Source organism: Neltuma alba, unplaced genomic scaffold, assembly GCF_004799145.2.
Source record: "Neltuma alba isolate B1F8T4 unplaced genomic scaffold, ASM479914v2 tig00011065_pilon, whole genome shotgun sequence".
Lineage (NCBI taxonomy): Eukaryota > Viridiplantae > Streptophyta > Magnoliopsida > Fabales > Fabaceae > Neltuma > Neltuma alba.
Window position 1 is genome coordinate 238484 of NW_021635808.1, and position 22267 is coordinate 260750.

Below are 22267 nucleotides of genomic sequence, written 5' to 3' on the forward strand. Positions count from 1 at the left end.
CCCATATAACAGACAACGGAGGAGGCAAAAGAGACAGGTCACAATCACAAAAGATATAAATTTTTAGTCTTTTACACGACCCTTCAGCTATTACAATTTACAGTGAGAAGAAAAGAATGTATCATTAGGGGAATTATCGAAGTCTAAGAAAGATGGAGTATATTGCTAACCTCGAAGGAAGCTTGAATCGCCATCAGGTGCTATTTCCTTTAATGATGACAAGATCAAGGCCATTTCCACAGAAAACTGATTGGACAGAGCACGATGCACGACCACTAGTGAACTGATCGAATATTAAGTCCTAAAAGTGTAATCAAATAAAATACAAAAACTTAGAAAAGAAGGCATATCACCAAGCACCATTCGAGCAGAGTAGAAATGCAGATTACCACATATATCGGGGTATATAAACCGAGGGCAAAATAGGATCTCATAGTCAGATCAACAACTACAAAATATAGTTTTGAAACTAATCAATATGTAATGGATTCAAAGGGGAGACTCACAAGACCATTCAATAGACAAAGAGGCGGGTAGACAAGGCCTACATCGGAATGGAGAATTAAAGAAAAAAGAGAGAGAAGGGGTTAAACTTAAACCGATGGGCTTGCATCATCCAGGTCGTCCCCTCCGGCTACCAGATTGTCTCCGGTCATATCTTCCCACAGGCTCAACGGCTCAACCCAAAGACTGTGAATGGGTCAAACACAAAGCCCTAAGATACAACATGATTTTCCTTTGGTCGAGCTTGCATTGGATTGGGTCGAGAATTTGGACTTCATGCATAATTTGGATCGAGATATGGGCCCAAAAGGTAACGCCCAATTTCAGACTTTAGTCTTCATAAATGTGATTATATTTTCCTTTTTATCTTGAGTGACAAGATTTAAATTGTTCTTTAGAAAATTCAAATTTAAAATTTTATGATTACAGTTGTTATATTATATATGTTCTTTTTTCTAGAGGATTCTACCTCCAATCTTTAATATAAAACCTAGTTAAATAATTTAAAAAGATTAACGAAGTTACTAAATTATTTAATTATAGCATATATTACATTATCTTTCTCAAATACTTATATGGATCATTTGATTATATATCAATTTATAAACAAGATAGATTAGTTGAGATAAAAATGATAAATATAAACAGTTTAAAGTAATTTAGCGAATTTCTTAATTTCTCTAAATTAATTAAATGATATTATATTAAGGATCAGAGATAGTAATTAGAAGATTGTTTTTATTTTAAATTTTGTTTATATTGAAGTAAGAAAATTATTGTAATTTATTAAAGATTAATTTTGAGAGCTGCTTTATAAGGAAATATTGAATTAAAAAAGGAGAAAACTGTTAACTCAATACTCAAGCTCAAAATGGAGGGGGCACATTCTAATATTAAAAACACAAAAAAAAAAAAACAAAATTACAATAAATTAAATCTGAATAATCAAATTCCAATCAAGATAGTTTAGATTCAGAGCTCACAAAGAACACCAAAACTCAACCCGTTAGTAATCTTTCAGGTTCAGGCCTAGGGAAAAAGAAAAACCCCTTGCTCCCTTTATGAATTGAAAATATAAATATTTTGTGATTTCTTATTTTTGACTTGGAATTAATTTTTTCTATTTCTTTGAAAACAAGTCTCATATTTTTAGAAAGGTTATTTTTAGAAAATTTTGCAATTTCTTGCCTGATTTTTGTGCATATTTAATATTTAATTTTGATTATATTTGGATATAATCTGCATTAATGGATGCATTTAAATTCTTGTAGGTCAAGAAAAGCATACAGGGAATCCAATGGTGCAAGATTGTTTCTTGAGATTTAAACACAATCCAATAGCTAATATCAAGTTGGTCAATTGATTATCAATGGGCTTGAGTTTTGGATCCACAAAAATTTTTTTTCCTATTAAAATATTCCCCTCATTCCATATAGAAAATTCACGCCTAATATCAATTTATTCTCCATTCACGGATTGCACCATGCCTTCCTTCGTTCCATAGTCACCCAACAACCATTCTCACCATATTCCATCATCACATTCAATCAATTCATGGCTATGGCATCTAACAACTTTGGAGGAGGAGACATTTTGATGGCAGCTTAAGCTTGTTAGAGAGGCAACTTGGGAGGAGCATTTTGAAGACCACAAGGGAGTGATATTTCATTTATCTTTTTAATTCAAGGACTTAAGATTATTTAGTTTTAAAGAATTTCAAGTTGTAATCTTGTGAGACAATTTAGTTCTGAATTGCCATTTTTATTCTTGGATTAGATTGATATTTGGATTTTATTTGTATTGAGACACTTGCTGAAATTTATGTTTATGATTTTGCATTGTTGATTAAATTTATAATTCAGTTTTCATTATAAATTTAATTTCAGTGTGGTTTGAATTGCAAAATTTGAGTTCTTTTACCTCTTAATTGTTTAATTAAATTGGTTAATTCTCTGATTGTTTAATTGGATAATTTCAAACATAATTTTCAGAATTAATTTGAATTATTTTCATTGGTTTTAATAAGCTTAATTAGCCATCCTTATACTGTTATGAGTTATCTAATAGTTTAAGGGTTTTTGAGATTAAGGGTTCCCTTTGTTTCAAGTAGGTAATTAAGTTTATTGACTCCACTCTCTTATCACTTCCCTTGGGTCTAAGTAACTGATTAAGGTTATGAAGGTTAAATCTATACGAATCCTAAGTTGTCCCCTCTATCTTACCGAAGAGAACTTCTCAATTTTCACTTGTTAATTTTCTTTGCTCTTTAGTCAATTTTCTTCATTTATCATTTTAATTTTCTTTCTTCAAACAAAAAACCCCCCTGAAAAATTGCTTTGCATTCGTTTAAGTTTAATTTAATTTTCATATAGATTTTAGGATGCTTGCATCTTGCATTTAGAATTAGAGTTTTGCATTTTAGTTAGATCCTATTTATTGCATTTTTTTTATCACCTAAATTTTTACCTAAAGAAACCCATAACTTGCTTCTTGAAAGTAATGACCTAGGTCGATTCTAAATTACAAGTTGATTAGGATTTAGTTTAATTGAGTGCTTTAAAAACAGAGGCATTATCAATTTTGCTTTGACTTGCTTTTTGCTTGTGATTAGAACATTCACTTTTGTTTGATTTTCTTTTGTTTTTCTTACTACTCTTTAGTTTTCATTTGCTTTGCCCAGGAGTGGAAAGGTTAAGTGTGGGGGAATTGATAAAGCCCAATTTTTATACATTTTATCCCTTATTAATTTAGGAATTAAATGATAATTTTGAGTTTAAATGGATTTTTATGCATTATTGAATTAATTGGTTGATTTTTGGATTTTACATAAAAATTGAGATTTTGGATTAAAAATATAAATATTTTGTGATTTCCTACTTTTGACTTGGAATTAATTTTTCCTATTTTTTTAGAAATAAGTCTCATATTTTTAGAAAGATTATTTTTAGAAAGTTTTGCGATTTCTTGCCTAACTTTTGTGCATATCTAAATTTAACTTTTGATTATATTTGGATATAATCTACATTAATAGATGCTCTTAAATTTTTGTAGGTCAAGAAAGAGTATATAGAAAATCTAATGGTGCAAGATTATTTCTTAAAATTTAAGCACAATCTAATAGCTAATATCAAATGGGTCAATTAATTACTAATGAGTTTGAGCTTCAGATCTAGAAAAATTTTCTTTTCTCTCGTTAAAATATTTCCCTTATTTGAGATCCAGGATTGACACCTAAATATCACTTTTCCCTTCTCCATTCACGCCGAGCACCACTCTTCATTCTCCCTTCAACACTATTCCTCTAGCCTCACGTCTTTTCTCATAATTCTCTCATTCCATTCCATAGTCAAAGAGAAACATCACCTCTCATCATAATCAATTCACGTCTTTTCCCTGGCCAAATTCCCATCTACACCTCATCATTCATGGCTATGACATCTAACAACTTTGGAGGAGGAGACATGTTGATGGAAGCTTAAACTTGTTTGGGAGGCAACTTGGGAGGAGCATGGATGAGGCTTGAATCTTGGGCTAGCACTTGAAGACCATAAGGTAGTGATATTTCATTTATCTTTTTAATTCAAGGACTTAAGATTATTTAGTTTTAAATAATTCTGAGTTGTATTTTTGTGAAACAATTTAATTTTAGATTATCATTTTTATTCTTGAATTGGATTGATATTTGGATTTTACTTGTGTTGAGACCTTTGCTTGAATGTATGTTTATGAACCTTTGTACTGTTAATTGAATTTGTAATTGAGTTTTCATTATGAGTTTAATTATCACTGTGGTTTGAATTGCAAAATTTGTGTTCTTTTGCCTCTTAATTGTTTAATTAAATTGGTTAATTGTCTGATTGTTTAATTGGATAATTTCAAACATAATTTCCAGAATTAATTTGAGTTATTTTCATTGGTTTTAACAAGCTTAATTAACTAACCTTATACTGTTATGAGTTCTCTAATAGTTTAAGGCTTTTTGAGATTGAGGGCTTCCTTTGTTTCAAATAGGTAATTAAATTTATTAATTCCACTCTCTTATCACTTCTCTTTGGTCTAATTAACTAATTAAGGTTATGAAGGTTAAATCCATGTGAATCCCACTACAAAAAAATATGTCAATTGTAGCGGTTAGAGTGACACATTTCTAGCGGTTTTAACCGCAACAAATAACATTTGTAGCGGTTAACAAAACCGCTAGAAAACCAGGCTCAAGAAAAAATTTCTAGCGGTTCTCGCAACCGCTACACATCATAGTCAAAACGCTAGAAACTTTCTAGCGGTTTATAACCGCTAGAAAATGTCTAAAGGAAAAACATTTCTAGCGGTTATAAAACCGCTAGAAAATGTTCCACGGAATAAAATTTATAGCGGTTTTATAACCGCTAGAAACATGCTAAACCAAATCTATTTTGCCGGGAATTAAATAATTTCAGTAGCGCGCCGAAATTTCTAGCGGTTAGAGAACCGCTAGAAATGTTTGGGAAAATAAATATTCCCGCCAATTAAATTTTTGGAATGGCGGCAAAAAAATTTTCTAGCGGTTTGAACCGCTAGAAATTTTGGCGCAAAATTTAAATTTGACGAAATATTTCTAGCGGTTTGGAACCGCTAGAAATGTTTACCGTGCTAGAAAAAAAATTTATGGTTTTTCATATTATAATTTTAAAAACCATTAAATAAATTATGTTAAAGAATTTTTGTTAATTTGTATAATTAGTTATATGTTACATTTTATATATTTAAATTTTGTAATAAACAATATGTAATTAAATTATGAGTGTGTCAAAAGAAGTGAATTTAATTTAATAAGATAATTGAATTGAATATTTAATAAGATAGTTGAATTGAAGATGATATATTTTGTAATATTGAACCTATAGTGTCAGGTTGAGGAGTATTTGAATCAGTTGAGGAGGGCAAGACAAGTGTGAAGAAGAAAAATCTGAAAGAAAAGGAGAAATAAATATGTTAGTAAATTTTAAATAAAAACAAATAAAAGATACAATGAATTATAAAATAAAATTCACTTACCATACAGTAAAGAGAAAGAAACCACCATATGAGATAGTAAGAAAAAAAGAGAGAATTATGAAGAAGAATAGGAGAGAAAAGAAAATAGATAGAGTAAATGAATGTAGAGAAGATATGGTATTTATAGAGATCAGCGACATATTTGTAGCGGTGTTTTTGTAGCGTTTTATTGCATTTTGTAGCTGTTATTCATTTTCTAGCATATACCTAACTGCTAGTATTTTGTAGCGGTTATATTTGTAGTGGTTAGTAAGCGCTACAAATTATAATTTTGTATAATAAAATTGTAGCGGTTATGTAATCGCTACAAATTTAATTTTTTTTATTTTTTAAAAATCTGAACGAATTTTAATTTATAGATATGTATTTGTAGCGGTTAATAACCGCTACAAATTGTAATTTTGTATAATAAATTTGTAGCGGTTATGTAACCACTACAAATTTAATTTTTTTTATTTTTAAAAAAACTGTACGAATTTTAATTTATACATATGTATTTATGGACGGGAAATTTTTTTAATAATTTATTTTGGATGCTGCTATTCTCCATCATCATCCGGCCTGAAAGGACACATTTTAAAACAATTTGTTAAATTTATAATGTATTTGGAAAAAATTAGTAATTAGTAGTTAATTATTTAAATAATTTAAGAAAAGACGTGTACCTGATAATTGGCAAATTATCATCTCCTTGAGGAAAGAAGTCTACAAAATTCGAGGGTTGGAAGGGTTCACTGTCGTAAATAATGTCACCATCACCCATATCATAAAGATCTCGTGACTTGAGGTGAACGACCATATTCCAGTCTTTATGTTTCTCGTCCTCGACATAGTAAATTTGGTGTGCCTCAAAAGCAAGGATATATGGCTCATCATCTTCAGATGCCCCCGTATGAATAAGTCTAGAGAAATTAACTGAGGTGATGCCCAAATGGTCAGTAGCGAGTCCCCGTGAAGTTGTCGTATTTGCCCAGGAGCACTTGAACAGTGTCACGGTGAAAAGCTGGTAACTCAACTCAATAATGTCAATTAGCTTTCCATAGTAAGTGACGCCTCCAAAGCGCATATCGCCATCACTACTGCTAGCATAACATCTCGTTCCGAATGTCCCGCAAACTCCAGAGTTTTGTGTGAGCAATCCCTGATCACGTCCAACTGTACAGAACTTGAAGCCGTTGACATTGTACGTGGTAAACCTTCGTGCATGGTCTAACGGACCGAGAGAAAGAGCTTTGAATTCATCTGTGTATGGGCTGTTGTCATTACGTATTCGACGTGTAAACCAACTGGGAAACTCTTTGTGGACTCTTTTATCAATGTCAGCAGAACGCGCACGGCCCCGTAGCTGACGCCTGAGATAACTCCTAAACTCACTATAGTAAAGTGTAATTTGTTAGAAGAGTCAGTAAGAAACAAATATAAAGTGTAAAAGCTAGTGAGCTTATATGATATATGTACTTACTGCATGAAGGGTTCAACTTGGCTGCAATTTATCAAAACGTGTCTGTGTGCCTGGAGTTTTTCTGTAGGAGTGAGTCTGAAGAATTCATATCCTCCAACTGGTTTCCCAACAGGAGGAAATAAAGTTGACGTGGAAGGACCAGGAGGAGAATCATCTACGCGACGCGGGCGGTAAAAAGATGTCTCCATGTCATCAAAGTACCTCGAACAGAAAGTTAGGACCTCATCTCCGGAATAACCTTCTGCTATTGACCCCTCAGGCCATGCCTTATTCCTAACATATGATTTTAATTTTCCCAAGTACCTGTAAGTTAAAATTGCATTAATAATTATGAGTAAATGAAAGAACAATGTGAAATTTAAAGAGGCGGGAATAAAAGATAATCTAGTACCTCTCTATAGGGTACATCCATCGATAGTGAACTGGGCCAGCAACCTTTGCTTCTCGAACAAGGTGGACAGTCAAGTGAACCATAACAGTAAAGAATGATGGAGGAAATATCATCTCCAAGTGACAAAGTGTAAGAATAATTTTATTTTGCAGCTGATCAAGCTCTTCCGCTGTCAAGACCTTCGAACACAACTTCTTGAAAAATGAACATAATTCTACCAAAACCACTGATACATCAGAAGGAAGTGTGTTTTTCAAGGCCAATGGAAGTAACTGTTGCATAAGAACATGAGAGTCATGACTTTTCAACCCAGTAACCTTTCGAGCCTGCAGATCGATACACCTTGAGATGTTGCTAGAATATCCATCTGGTACTTTTATGTTCTTCAACGTCGAGAGAAAGATATCCTTGTTTTGCTTTGTCAAGGTGAATTTAGCTGGCTGAAACTTGTCGTTTTCATCAGGCCAAGCCTCTTCACGAATTCCCCAGGCCCGTAAATCTTTTCTAGCTGCGAGATGGTCTTTGGACTTTCCAGCTTCATTGAGCAACGTATATAGCACATTATCACACACATTTTTTTCAATGTGCATAACATCCAAACTGTGTCGTAGCAAATTAGATTCCCAATAAGGAAGAGTGAAAAATATGCTTCTCTTCCGCCATTGCATAGGTTGCGTATCAAATGTCCCACGAGATCGTCGTCCCAATCGTTCGGGATCCACACTCTTACCAAACTCGACATTAACATCTTCTAATTGCCACAAAATATCCATACCAGACAAAGTAACAGGAGGATCTCTCTTCTCCTGTTTCCCATCAAAGCGAATCCGTTGCAATCTAAGTCTGTGCTTGGAATCAAGGAACCGTCGATGTCCTATGAAGCACCACTTGCGACTGTGTGGAAGGCGACATGGCACAGAATCAAAATTGCACTCAGGACAGGCCAACCCAGTATGCACATTCCAGCCAGACAAAGTTCCCAAACCGGGAAAATCACTTATTGTCCACATCAAGGCTGCACGGAGATTGAATAGTTGCTTGTCATGTGAGTCATATGCCTCAACACCATTCGTCCATAGGTCGATCAATTCGTGTATCAACGGTTGCAGGTATACGTCAATATCATTTCCTGGTGCTTTCTTGCCAGGAATGATCATGGAAAGCAAAAAGGAGCTCTGCTTCATGCACATCCAAGGTGGTAGATTGTATGGAATTAACACCACCGGCCAGATACTGTAACTTGTGCTCATGTTTCCGAAGGGATTGAAACCATCGGTTGCCAATGCAAGACGTACATTTCTAGGATCATTGGCAAAGTCTGGAAATTTCGCATCAAATGCTTTCCATGCCTCCGAGTCTCGTGGGTGCCTTAACCTACCATCTAGATTTTCCTCAGTCGCGTGCCACCTCATGTGCTGAGCCATTTTTGATGACATATACATTCTTTGCAACCGTGGTTTCAAAGGAAAGTATCTAAGAAAATAATATATTAAAAATTTAAAATACCGAATATTTAAATACTAAATATCGACTCAATTTAAAAAATTGATGACATAATCAATTGTTTTAAGAATTTCAAATATCGAATATTTAGAGACGGAACAAGTAACACACTGTAATAATTTGTACCTGAGAATTTTGGCCGGTTTCTTCTTTTGCTTCTTGCCCTTCCGTACCGACTTATAGCGTGACGTCTTGCATCTCGTACAAATCTCTTTGTTGGCATCATCTCCCCAGTATAGCATACAGTCGTTTGGGCATGCATCTATCTTCTTATAGTTCAAGCCAAGCTTGTTAATAATCTTTTTTGCTTCGTAAAAAGATGGAGGGAATTCAGCTTGGGGGAAAGCATCTCCCAGTAATTCCAGCAACATGGACATCGCCTTGTCAGTCATACCACACAAGCATTTGATGTGATACAGCCTCACCAAGAATGACAACTTCGAATACTTTGTGCACCCAGAATAAAGAGGCTTGTCAGCTTCGGTCATGAGGTCAAAAAATTCCCGAGCAGTTTCGTTTCTTAGAAACTCCGGTTGAGGTCCCTCTACTTCATCTTCGTTGGGATTCGGGCTTTCGTGAACACCAAAAGCATCACGCACAGCATCATTCACGGCATCGGCTTCATCCACTCGAACTCCCATCCGTGAAACTACTGGAACTGACTCAGCACCCATATCTAGCCGTTCCCCATGTAGTTGCCAAAATACGTACTCTCGCAGAAAAGGCTTAAAGATTAAATGTTCCCTAACAATATCTTTGGGATGCCACTTTTTGAAATTACATTTAGGACAGGGACACTGAATCTTACCATTTACGGCAGCATTGGCGAAAGCAAAATCCAAGAAATAGTTTAGACCAGCCAAGTATTGCGGAGTCGACCAGTGCAAGTTGATCCACGACCTATCCATCACTAATAATGCTCAAATTTTGTGAAAATATGACACAGGAAGCTCAAAGAGAAGTTAAAATGGAATTCAGTTGGAGTGCTTCAGCTTATAAAGGAAGCTGTCAACGGTCATTTTTTTTGTAGCGGTTACAAAACCACTACAAATTTGTAGCGGTTTTAACGGAAATTTTCATTTTCCAGCGGTTATTAACCGCTAGAAATTCAAAATATCGGTTACAAACCGATAGAAATTTCTAGCGGTTTTAACGGGAATTCTTCTCCAACGGTTTTGAAATTTCTAGCGGTTACAAAACCACTAGAAAATTATGTAATTTTCTAGCGGTTTTCGCGTTGTAATGAAATTCGCTTGAATTTTCTAACGGTTTTAGAACCGCTACAAATATTTCGCTGTGATTTTCTTGCGGTTTATAAACCGCTAGAAATGATATTATTTTTAAATATTAAATATAAATACTGTGCAATAAATTAATAACATTACAAAAATAAATATTTATTAAATTAATAAATGATTATAGAATTATTTTGATTAATTAACATGTTTAACGTGTTTAATAAATTGTAATGTTCATGTTGTAATAAATAAATAAATATTTCAATATTAATTAATACTTGACATAAATAAAATTATAGAAATAAATAAATAAAGTAAACAAATAAATATAAAATTTAAATAAATATCTAAATAGTATATAAAATCATAAAATCAAAATTCTAATAAAATCCTATACAATGAAAGCAAGATAAATCATGGGTGAGGGGTAGAAGCAGCATCATCGTGATCATCCTCTACTGGATCCTTTGGCTAGGGGTGGGCAGGCCGCTCAACCTGCTGGGACTGGACTGGCGGATGGGGGGTAGGGGCGGGACTGGTGGCAGGTGTAGATCGGGGATCTCAGGAATCGAGATGTTTGGAGCTATACTGACCACCACATGACGCAGAGCCGTAGCAGCTGCCAAGAGCTGGTCAAGCTGCGCCTGGAGCTGACGATCACGCTCCTGCAGCTGACGATCACGCTCCACGATCCTGGCCTCCATCCTGGCCTCGAACTCTTGTCTGAGCTCCTCTCGCAATTCCTCTGAGGATGAGGAACCCGGCCGCTTCGCTCTCGCACTCGCCTGAGAGCTCCCGGCAGTATATGAAGGGCCAGCGTCACTTGAGCGGGGCAACCTAGTCGGTGTAGGTCCAAGTCCAAGCCCGCTAACTCGACCAGGGTGCTGTGGCCAGCCACGACCCGCTAAAAGTGAGGCGGTGGGATCCAAGGCAGACCCCTGAGACTCACGCAACTCGGTATCGACCTGAGTCATCCGTGCCTACTAAAATTAATATAAAGAAGTTAATTATAATATAATGATATTTACACTGTGATATTATATTAATATTTAATTTATTACTTACCGCTATCTCCTCAACCTCATCCGACGCATGCCCGTCTCGAGGTCTATACACCATCGGCCACATCTCGCCATAAGTGGCCGTGTATCCCCGCTCCTGCCGTATCTTTTCCCTCTGTAAATGAAATCAAAGAAATAATTAGTTACAAATTAAATACATATACATATTTAATAAATTTATTTCAAGTACTCACAATCTCGTCATAAGTGATCGCAAAGCTCCTGGATCCAGCCCTATGACGTATCGTCTGATGCCTGACGCTCCCAGCATTTCTCCTAGAAAGAGCCTGAAGCAAAATGTAAAAAAATTAAATTAAATTAGTCAAGTTGGATAAAAAATAAAGAAATTATAATTAATACAATATTATCATACCATCTGGTCAGCCGTCATCCTAAAATAGACGTAACTGGACCAGTCTTGGTCCGGGACTCCACCAGGTACATCTGCCAGTATCTCCTGGAGGGGCCTCGTCCCGTCACCTTTCTTCTCCCTCCACAGGTCGGCCCTCCTGTTCTTCCATGCCATCCCCAGCCTCTTGATCGTGTCAGCCCTCAACTCTTCCCCCAGAATAAATTTACTCTATGATTAAAATAATAAATTAACTAAATAACCAATTATAAACAAATAATTAAGCAATTTCAATAAAAATATTTAGTTTTTAACTAATTTAAGAATATTATAAATAAAATATAAATTAATCAAAAACAAATAATAATTAAACAATTAAGTAATTTAAATGAAAAAATATTTTTACTCAACTAAATTTAAAATTATTATAAGTAATAAATTAATGAAATCAATAACAAATTATTTTCATTTAACTACTTTTAAATAATTTAAATAAAAAATATATATATTCATTTAACTACTTTTAAAAATATTATAAATAACAAACAAATTAAATAAATAAAAAATTATAATCAAACAATTAAATTATTTGAAAACAAAATATATAATCATTTATTTAAATTAAAAAAATTATAAATAACAATTTTATATTACCTTCATCATTTCCCAACCTTGCTGCTTCTTCTCTGAGGTGATCTTCTTCCAGTCCTGCACGTAGATGGGGAACAGCGTCCACTGCTGACCAAGAAGACGCACGTACTTGTTGTACAACTGGCCACCTTTCTTCGTCGGTTGGCCCAACTCATTGAGCGGCAGAACCACTCGTCCGCTCGTCGTCATAGACAGCTCTTTGGCTGTCAGCCTCCTATAGGACCTGTTCCCCTCAGTGTCTGCAAAATTTAATTAAGAAATAAATTATATATCAATGAATTAATACAATTTCTATATAAATTAAATACTTATCAAAATTTAAAAAAGTTAAATAAATACTAACCGACAAATTCCACCTCAAAACCAGCCTGACGTCTCGGAGCAGGACACTGCGCAGCCTGGGGATTCTCATTCCCCTGATCCTGCTCCTCCTCCTCCTCCTCGTCAGCAGCATCAGCATCAGCATGGGGTTGCTCATCCCTAGTAAAATGAGCCTTCTCAGTCCGCTCAATATCATCCTGCTCTATAAAACTGAGGATATCCTCCTCGCTGAGATTGTAGTCATGAATGCTGGGGAATGGCTCACCAGCATCATGATGAACCTCACTGGGTCCAGCTCTCTCAGGATCAACTGGGTCCTTCCCTGGCCGACGACTCATCCTAATAACAACAAATAGTAATTATTTATAAATAAAATAAAAAGAAAAATTATTTATAAGCCACAACATAATAAATTAAATAAAATAAAACATAAAAATAAAAATTATCTATCAATAAATTACTACTTTTACCTGAAAATAAGGATCTGCAACTGAATTAGAACTCGAATATATTTTGTGGAGAAAATTCAGTAGAGCTTCGCTTCCTGAACGATTGAAGAAGTGAAAGTGAGGGGGGGTATATATAGGCCAAGAATTTCTAGCGGTTTTTGTCAAAACCGTTAGAAATTTCTAGCGGTTCTGTGAAAAATTACTAGAAAAGCCTAACGGTCACCAAGCTCCTCGGGAATTTACAGAAATTTCTAGCGGTTCATGTAAAAACCGCTAGTAATTTCTAGCGGTTTTTACATGAACCGCTAGAAATTTCTAGCGGTTTCCAGATGAACCGCTAGAAATTTCTAAACTCCTCGGGAAATTAAAACCTTTCTAGCGGTTCATGTATCAACCGCTAGAAATTTTCAGTATCTAGCGGTTTATTGGCCTGAACCGCTAGAAAATAAACGCTACAATTTTGGCGCCAAGTTCCTGCCAAAACCCGGGAATTTTTCTAGCTCTGAATTTCTAGCAGTTAGGTGATAACCGCTAGAAATATGCAGGTAATGGTCAAACCGTCTGTAATTTGCAGCGGTTTTTCTAAAAACCGCTAGAAATTCAAACATTTCTAGCGGTTTTGTTGAACCGCTAGAAATGTTCCGCTGCTAATTCAACATTTTCTTGTAGTGTCCTAAGTTGTCCCCTCTACCTTACTGAAGAGAACAACTCAATTTTCACTTGTTAATTTTCTTTACTCTTTAGTCAATTTTCTTCATTTATCATTTTAATTTTCTTTCTGCAAACAAAAAATTCCCCCCAAAAATTGCTTTGCATTCGTTTGAGTTTAATTTAATTTTCATATAGATTTTAGGACGCTTGCATCTTGCATTTAGAATTAGAGTTTTGCATTTTAGTTAGGTCCAATTTATTATATTTTTTTATCACCTAAATTTTTACCTAAAGAAACCCATAACTTGCTTCTTAGAAGTAATGACCTAGGTCGATCCTAAACTATAAATTAATTAGGATTTAGTTTAATTGAGTGCTTCAACGACAGAGGCATCATCACCCAACCATCATTTTTTGAAAAATAATTTTTTATTTAAAAATAGAAGTAAAAAAGAAATTAAATGTAGACCATCTAAATATTTGGTCTTAAATATGATGAGCTTGGAGTGCTCATCACCCTAATGAATACCGAAACTCGTTCGTGGTTAGATTGTAACCACTTAAATGCAAATGACTTGTAAAGACTTTTGGGATTTTGTATATAAATGTACTAGTTAGAGCCTCTCCCTAAGCTTCTTTCTTATGTTTGTTTCTCTAAAGTCTAGATGCTTAAGGGGTGCATGAAAAATGTAGTTATCATTGACGTTGCCGCCTGTAATATACATAGCCTGTGAATGTTCATGTTGATTATCAGTTCAGGTTCAATTCATAGCAACTGCATTTTTTTATCACTTATTTAGGAGGCATAGCTGTTAGTAGATACAATGACATAAAAATTATTGGGAAAAAAACATGTAAAAAGAGGTCACGGGTTCCTGCCACGGAATTAACCTCTTGAAAATAATTTTCCAGTAAAGTTGCATACATTAGATCCTGCATGATCTAGCCTTTCATGAACCCTAACTGAACGAAGGACTCTTTGTGCATTGGGCTGCCTTTTTTCGTGTTGATGTTCCAGATAACTTATATTACCAAAAACATTCTTTAAAAAAAGTAAATTATATAGTATTTGTGTACATTTTAATTAAATTTTATATTATTTTGATTGTGATCGATCGCTATTGGAAATAGACTTCTGAATCATTACCTCAACCAATTCGACTTTATAGTACTTTAATTATTATCAACAATCATAATGCAATTTTAAATGTATGATTGGACTTGGAGCTCTTAATTTGTAGAAAAGTGTTTTTACTTTAAGCTTATCCAATCACGCAGACAGGCGAGTCAAATTTTTCCAAGTGATCAACCCAATAGTCAATATACATGTATAAGCTTAAATTATTTGAGAAACAATATTGGAATATTTCTAGAAATACAAGTAGACAAGTCTACGGAATCGTTCTGATTCCAATGGCACCCTGGCAAAGAACATTAACATGCTGTTTCAGTCTTTTTCTGATTACTTTTTTTACGCAACTGATGTTTTATTCATTCCCTTCTCCTGATCCTTTTAATGTCGAATTTAGTTATATGATTCTTCTTTTTATATAATTGATCTTTTTATTAAAGAAAAAAAGAGACAAGTCTACGGATAAGACATGAGCATTTGTAGACATAAGTCTTCCAAGGGTCAATTTATAACATTGGAATTTAAATGGCATGTGTTCTCCATTCATACTATGGTATATATATACAAACGGCCAGCCTGTATAGATTGGGGGGTCTTAACTTTCCGGGAATCATGGATTGATTACAAATAGTGCGCAAGGAAAAGTCTGTTTGATGGGTTGATTATTGAACATGACCTTGGCTTTTGTATAATTTGTTCTAGTGCTAATTTCTTATCTTGACTGATTATATATGTATTTATATAGTTCAAATTGGAGCAAGACTTTGAGTAAAGGTGAATGTTACAATAACGGAAGTCATTCAAGTTGATTCCTTTAAGATAGTCTTTAAAGGAAGTGATTCAAGTTAATTTCTTTTTCAAAATAATCTTTTCCCAACACTTCAAAACATGTTTTTTCCAATTTTTGCACGTATTTTATATTTCTAAAAATTTCCATGCATTTGCCGTATATTATATTTTAAATTTTGTTTCGTGCCTGCAGTTTCACCCCTGACCCTTCTATTTATCAAACACGGCTTTGATAATTAATTATTTCTTGGAATATTGGGCGAAAATGGATAACCCTACCCATTTCAGAGTGCTTAATGATTATAATTAAAATTTTAGAATTAAATGCAGTTATATAACTTTGTCATTAAACATAAATAAAAGGGAGTATACCAAATAAATACTTTTGAATTTTAAAATTTTAAATCAATCTTGTCCACTACACTTTAATAACAATGGACAACATTTGTAGAGCAAATGACAATATATTTTTGCAGCCATTCATTTTAATATTTTATTTTTTTTTAGCAAGGGCATTATTCTGATCGGAAAATAGAAGTAAGCAAAAAGACTTTATTAAGCTTTAAAAAGGCAAGAGGTAGACATGGTCATCATGAAGAAATAATTTTGAGTGAAAAGCACATGTATGGAAAGACTCGAATAAGTCTAAAACTAAAAAGTCTCGCCATCTTATTTCTCACGCATATTTGGTTATTTGGACATGGCATCTCATCCTGAAGTGACAACAACTTCAACTTATAAGTTAAAGAGATGCAAATAAGTCTATAAATCAGACTAGTCTTGCACACGTGGTTGTGGTTGGTTTCACTTCCACACAGCCTTGTCATAGAATTCCAATATGCATCTTAACAACGTCACATATTAGATGTCCAATTCGTCCGTAATGAATCCCAGTATTATGTTTATTTTTAATTTCTTTCATAACTTGCTCTGTTCTCAATTTTACCTTGCGTGCATTGCCCGGCCGGTTTATAAATGCTAAACCTATCTATATATGCCATACACAATTTAGAAAAAGTGGCAATGCAAGTCTCGAAGAGGAGCAAGTGGATGTTAATCCATTAACATCGCAGTGCATGCTGAATATATATACTCCTCTAGTCCTTAATATAAGACATATTTAATTAACTTGATTAGATTAAGAAAGTTAGGTAAGTTAGTTGATTATAAAAAATACGACATGTTTTTCTCAAAACATTATAATCATCTTTCTTGATATTCCCCTCCTTCTCCTACTTGATTATAGTTGAAAGGGCATTAATAAGAGTAATTTAGAAAATCAGAAATAGACCTTACCTTTAGAACCAAGATCAACTTAGCAATTAAACCCTATATTAATAGGCGGAGGAGTAAAATGTAAATAGAAGTTCAATCATCTAACTATGTTCAAAGACCAGAGGGAGGAACAATCTTGTTGTGACTATCATATATACTTCCCTGATCTTATTTATAAGGCATCTCTAACATGTTTCACCAAAGTGAAGAAAACCTGTAAATCTTATTAACTTCTATGTCTTAAAATTTAATAACTTTTTCAACATTACTCCTATTTAATGGATGTACTTTCTAAGAAAATAATAATCTATTTCATGATAAATTAATGAGGTGAGTTATAATTAATAAGAATAGAAAACTTCCTCGCAGCCTACAAACAAGGCTAGAGGAGTATTATCCTATTGATCTTCAATCTTGCTGCTTAATTTCTAATGGATAGACACTTATGAACGAATTACAATTAGTATGGGCTGAACTGACCAAAATTATCTTATATCCATCAAAGTAGGTGGCTAATCTGAAATGATCTCAATTAAATATTATTCACTGGAAAACAAGTACTCTTGATAACAATGTCAAGATTCATTAAATATTCCAAGCTATTGCAATGGTTTTGTTTGACAATTCAAATCTTCTCCTTTAGCTTGACTCGCAGACTTGTGTAATAATAAAAGAAGGGCAATTCCAGGGTCACTACGAATTCCAGATGACATCATGTCTATCATTTCTTTAACTCTGTTTTCTTTCCTTTATCTCATCATTCCCACCACCTAGCTTAACCAGCTTGACTTCAGCAAATTCATACATTACAATTGCTCCATTGAAAGTGGAAACACCTATACAAAGACAAGCAACTACCACTTCAACCTCAATACTCTCCTTCCCAAGCTCACTTCCACCACAAAAATTGACTATGTGGCTTCTACAATTCTTCTTATGGCCAAAACCCTGACACAGTGTACGCAATAGGACTCTGCAGGGGAGATTTGAATCCAGATTCTTGCCATGATTGCCTCAACAACGCCACAATGCTTCTCCCAAAGAACTATACAAATCAGAAGAAGGCAATGGGATATAATGACGGATGCATTGTACGATGCTAAGATCAGCAAATATTTGGGTTATATGAAAACCCTGGATTTTCCCTTTCATATTACAACCCTAAAAATGTAGCAGATACGAAATTCAATGCAACCGTTAATGATCTATTGCAAAAAATAGCAAAAAAAGTGGCGGCTGGTGACTCTCGTCATAAGTTTGCAGCATCAAATGAAGAGGCCTTGTTTCAACAAACTATATATGGTCTTGTTCAATGCACGCCGGACTTGTCTGAGCAAGATTATGGTAAATGCTTGAAGAAGGCCACCGTGGAACTCAATGAGTGTTGTAATGACAAGATTGGTGCAAGGATTATTAAACTTAGTTGCCATGTTAGATACGAGGACTACTTGTTCTATGATAAAGATATGGTCAACTCATTGCAGCTATCTTCTCCTCCTCCTCCATCTGCCCCAGTATCTACCACCAATTCAGCTATATCACTAGTATGTCTTCAAAACTTAACAAACTTCTCACTCTCTTAAGCACGACTCGTTGTCTGATATCCTTTAATATATTTATGCATCTTGTTTTAGTCATATATTTCCTTCAATTTTAGACAGTTTTTCAAATTTTCATTCAATAGTCTTATGGAAATTTAAAAGGATGTCTTTATCCTGTGTTTTATTTATTTATCTGGATTAAAATTGAGATTGAAAAACATCCCAATGGAGTTGTATGGTGTAGGCAACCCAATGGTCAAAATTTCTATAATACTGTTTTTTGGCAATATGCAGGTCCTACTTGCACCTTTCTTTCTAATCTCTGTCGACACTTTATTTAGAGTGGAAGTAGATTAGAGGGATTTGACCGAATAAGTTTGTATTACAGGACCTCACTTAATTGATAAAGATGAAAAAGATTGAACTGATGTGTGGATAGTTTTGACCATTGATACTACTTTCGGTCCTTAACACAAGAGTTAGTTGATTAATATGAGTAGATTAAGAAAAATAGTTAAGATAGTTATCTATAATAAATATGTGTTGTCTTATTTAAAATATCTTTACTAATCAAGTGTCATTTGATTAAACATTTAACATATGTAGCTATGACAATGACTACTTTAAAAAAAAAAAAGATAAATATGTGAGACATAGTGGATTGGGATCTTATATTTAGAATCAAATTAGAAACCAAACTAGTTCTTATATTAATGACCAGAGGTAGTATAATAGATGACACACTTGTTTATAAATAGGACCATTCAGTTCAATTATTGTTGTATCTTCATCAAGGTCGTGGTCATAATCGGTCCTCAGCTGGCCATCGGAGCTCCAATGACCAGTAGCTACTTGAATTCTGGTAGGCAATCAACTTGCTAGTCCGTGAGGATGATTTGAGCATTTAAAAAAAATTAAATGAAAGCATTATAAATTCACTAACACTTTAAAATTTCAATTTATTCATTATGACTTATTTAGAATTTTGTAAGTCCAAGTGACCATTTTAGATTTTGTAAATTCAACTATCATTTTATTCGAATTTTTTCAATTTTTTCTATAAATAACTTATAATAAAAATATCAGTGGTAGTCCTCTAGGACAGACCTAGACCCTGCCCACTTCAAGCAGCTTCATTGCTCCTTCCTCGCCCATCATTTTTTGTTGAGCTGGATATCTCATGTCCCACATTTACCATTTTCTTTTTGTTGGTTCCTGAGCCAACCTATCCATCAAATGAATGGTCTCAAATTTTTATGAAGTACACATATATAGACACACACACGTACTCCCTCCATTTTATATTATAATTAAGGCGATTTTTAATGTATAAAATAATGTGTTTCAATTTGTAAGTCTATTAAAGAATTTTTATATGCAATTAATGCTTTTTTTGGCCAAAAATGTTCATCTTTTGCAGGAAGAGGAAGCAACAGGTCAAGAATTGTCATAATTATCCTCATTGTTATGGCCATTGCATTTATCATAGCTCTCTCTTCCATCGGCGCCTATTCTCGGATAAGGAAATCAAGAAAAACCATTGAAAGTAAGTCAAGCCAATGCTTCCAATTCCATTATCGTTATACACACTTCTGATTCTTAATATAATAGCTTATTTGTCTTTTATTTTGATCCTAAATATAAGATCCTAATCTACTTTGTCTCTCTCTTTTTTTTTTTCAACGTAATCCTTATAATAATGGTAGTTTTAGCCAATATATTTAATTAGTAAGGATATTTTAGAAAAGGTAACACTCACTTATTATAAATAACTAAACTAGTTTTCTTAATATATTCAAATTAGTTAAATAGCTTTTATATTAATGATCGGAGGTGGTATTTTGGAAATTATTACATTGGCACAAGATTGAGTCCAATCATATGGTTTGTTTCTCATGTTCTTGGCAATCCAAAGGAAAAGGTAGACATAAACAAAAGCCTATAAATGATCAGAGGCTAAACTCATTTTAAATATTGTTGTTTGAACCCAAGCATAGCCTATCGGCCAGTAGTGAGCTAAGGATGTTAGCTCGCGATGGATGATATATACTGTGGTGATAAAAGGATAGTAGTGTGCTGAAGCCAATAATAAATTTAAAATAGTTCCTTTGGATTTTATACATTTTTCAAGCATTGGTCCATAAGTTTTTCTTTGTTTTTTTTTTGGCAAAATAAAAGCAAGAGTTACTCCTATTACGTTGGGAAAAAAATTCAAAACAAAATAGCTTTGGCAATATTATAACTTCAAATAACTTGAAGATGATCCTTTGAAGAACTAATTGATCTCTCTCCTCCACAGTGGAACTTGAAGTTACCCAAGATGAAATCACGCCGATTGAGTCATTGCAATTCAACTTTCATACCATCAGACTTGCGACAGATAACTTTTCTGTTGAAAATAAGCTTGGGGAAGGAAGATTTGGGCCCATGTATAAGGTACACTAACAGTTATAGATATATATATATATATATGTATGTATATATAAAATTATAATAAAAAAACTATATTGTCATTTGACTAAGAGGTTTATGTATAGCTGTTAAAGAAGTAACAGTGTGTCCCAACTTCAATAAATGTAGGGTAGGCTCTCCAGTACATGGAAGAGAAATAGCTGTTAAAAGGTTGTCTATGGATTTTGGGCAAGGAGATTTAGAATTTAAGAATGAAGTATCGTTGGTGGCCAAGCTTCAACACCGTAATTTAGTGAAATTACTTGGTTTCATTTTAGAAAGAAAAGAAAGGTTACTTGTCTATGAATTTCTTCCCAATAAAAGTCTTGACTACTTGCTATTTGGTAAGCATTGAATTCTTACTTTAGAGTAATATGAATTATGTTTATATTGAAACTCTAAATGGGCTTGAAATTGTTGTAGATCCTATCAAACGAACTCATGTGAATTGGAAAACACGATACAAAATCATAGGTGGCATTGCTCGTGGCATTCTTTATCTTCATGAGGATTTAAGATTACGTATTATTCATCGTAATCTCAAAGCAAGTAACATTCTTTAGATGAAAAGATGAATCTTAAAATATCAGATTTTGGTATGGCAAAACTCTTCTCCATAAATCAAACCCAAAGTAATAACCTAGTAAGTATATTACCGATGACCTCAAAACTAATGATTTGAGATTTAATGATATCTATGTTTGATTAACCTTGTGCATAATAACATGCAACAGATATATGGTACCAGAATATGCAATGCATGGACAATTTTCAATCAAATCAGATGTTTTTAGTTTTGGTGTATTAGTTTTAGAGATTGTAAGTGGAAAGAGAAACAATACTAACTTTCATGAGGAGAAAGCCCAGGATCCATTAGGCTTTGTAAGTCCTTTTTTTTCACATAATTTATGTCAACCTAGCTCCCTTTGATCTTATCTTCTTGCATAAGTGTACATATTCTTAGATTAAGTATATATGTTGTAATAGCTTGCCAACATATTGTTTACTATCAATGATAAACTTCTTGCTGGCATGGAAAACTTGGAGGGAAGGGACAGCCTCAAATATAGTAGATTCATTATTAAATGATGGGTCAAGAAAGGAAATGATAAGATGCATCCATATTGGTTTACTCTGCATTCAAGAAGACATAGCGGACATGCCCACCATGGCTAACGTTGCACTTATGCTCAACAGCCACTCATTCTCTCTCCCGTTACCTTCACAACCTACATTTTTAAAGAATTATAGAACTTTAGCAGAGAAGTATTGTTCAAGGGAGAGTAGTTTAGGAACAACAAGATCCACTAAACGAGATGCTACTAGCTCCATTCAGGGTTCAAGTGGACGAGAATGTAACTCTGTTCAGGAATAAAAGGAAATGTGGCCTCAGTTATAATTCTAAGCTACATGTTTGCCAGCTAAGTGTTGCCCCTTGAAGGTGATATTCATATGTTTGGTTACG

At 34.0% G+C, this 22267-nt stretch overlaps 1 pseudogene; it reads left to right on the plus strand.

The window, feature by feature from the left end:
* Positions 1 to 17887: 17887 nt before the first annotated feature.
* Positions 17888 to 22177, plus strand: LOC114761000 (putative receptor-like protein kinase At4g00960; annotated as a pseudogene).
* Positions 22178 to 22267: the final 90 nt, after the last annotated feature.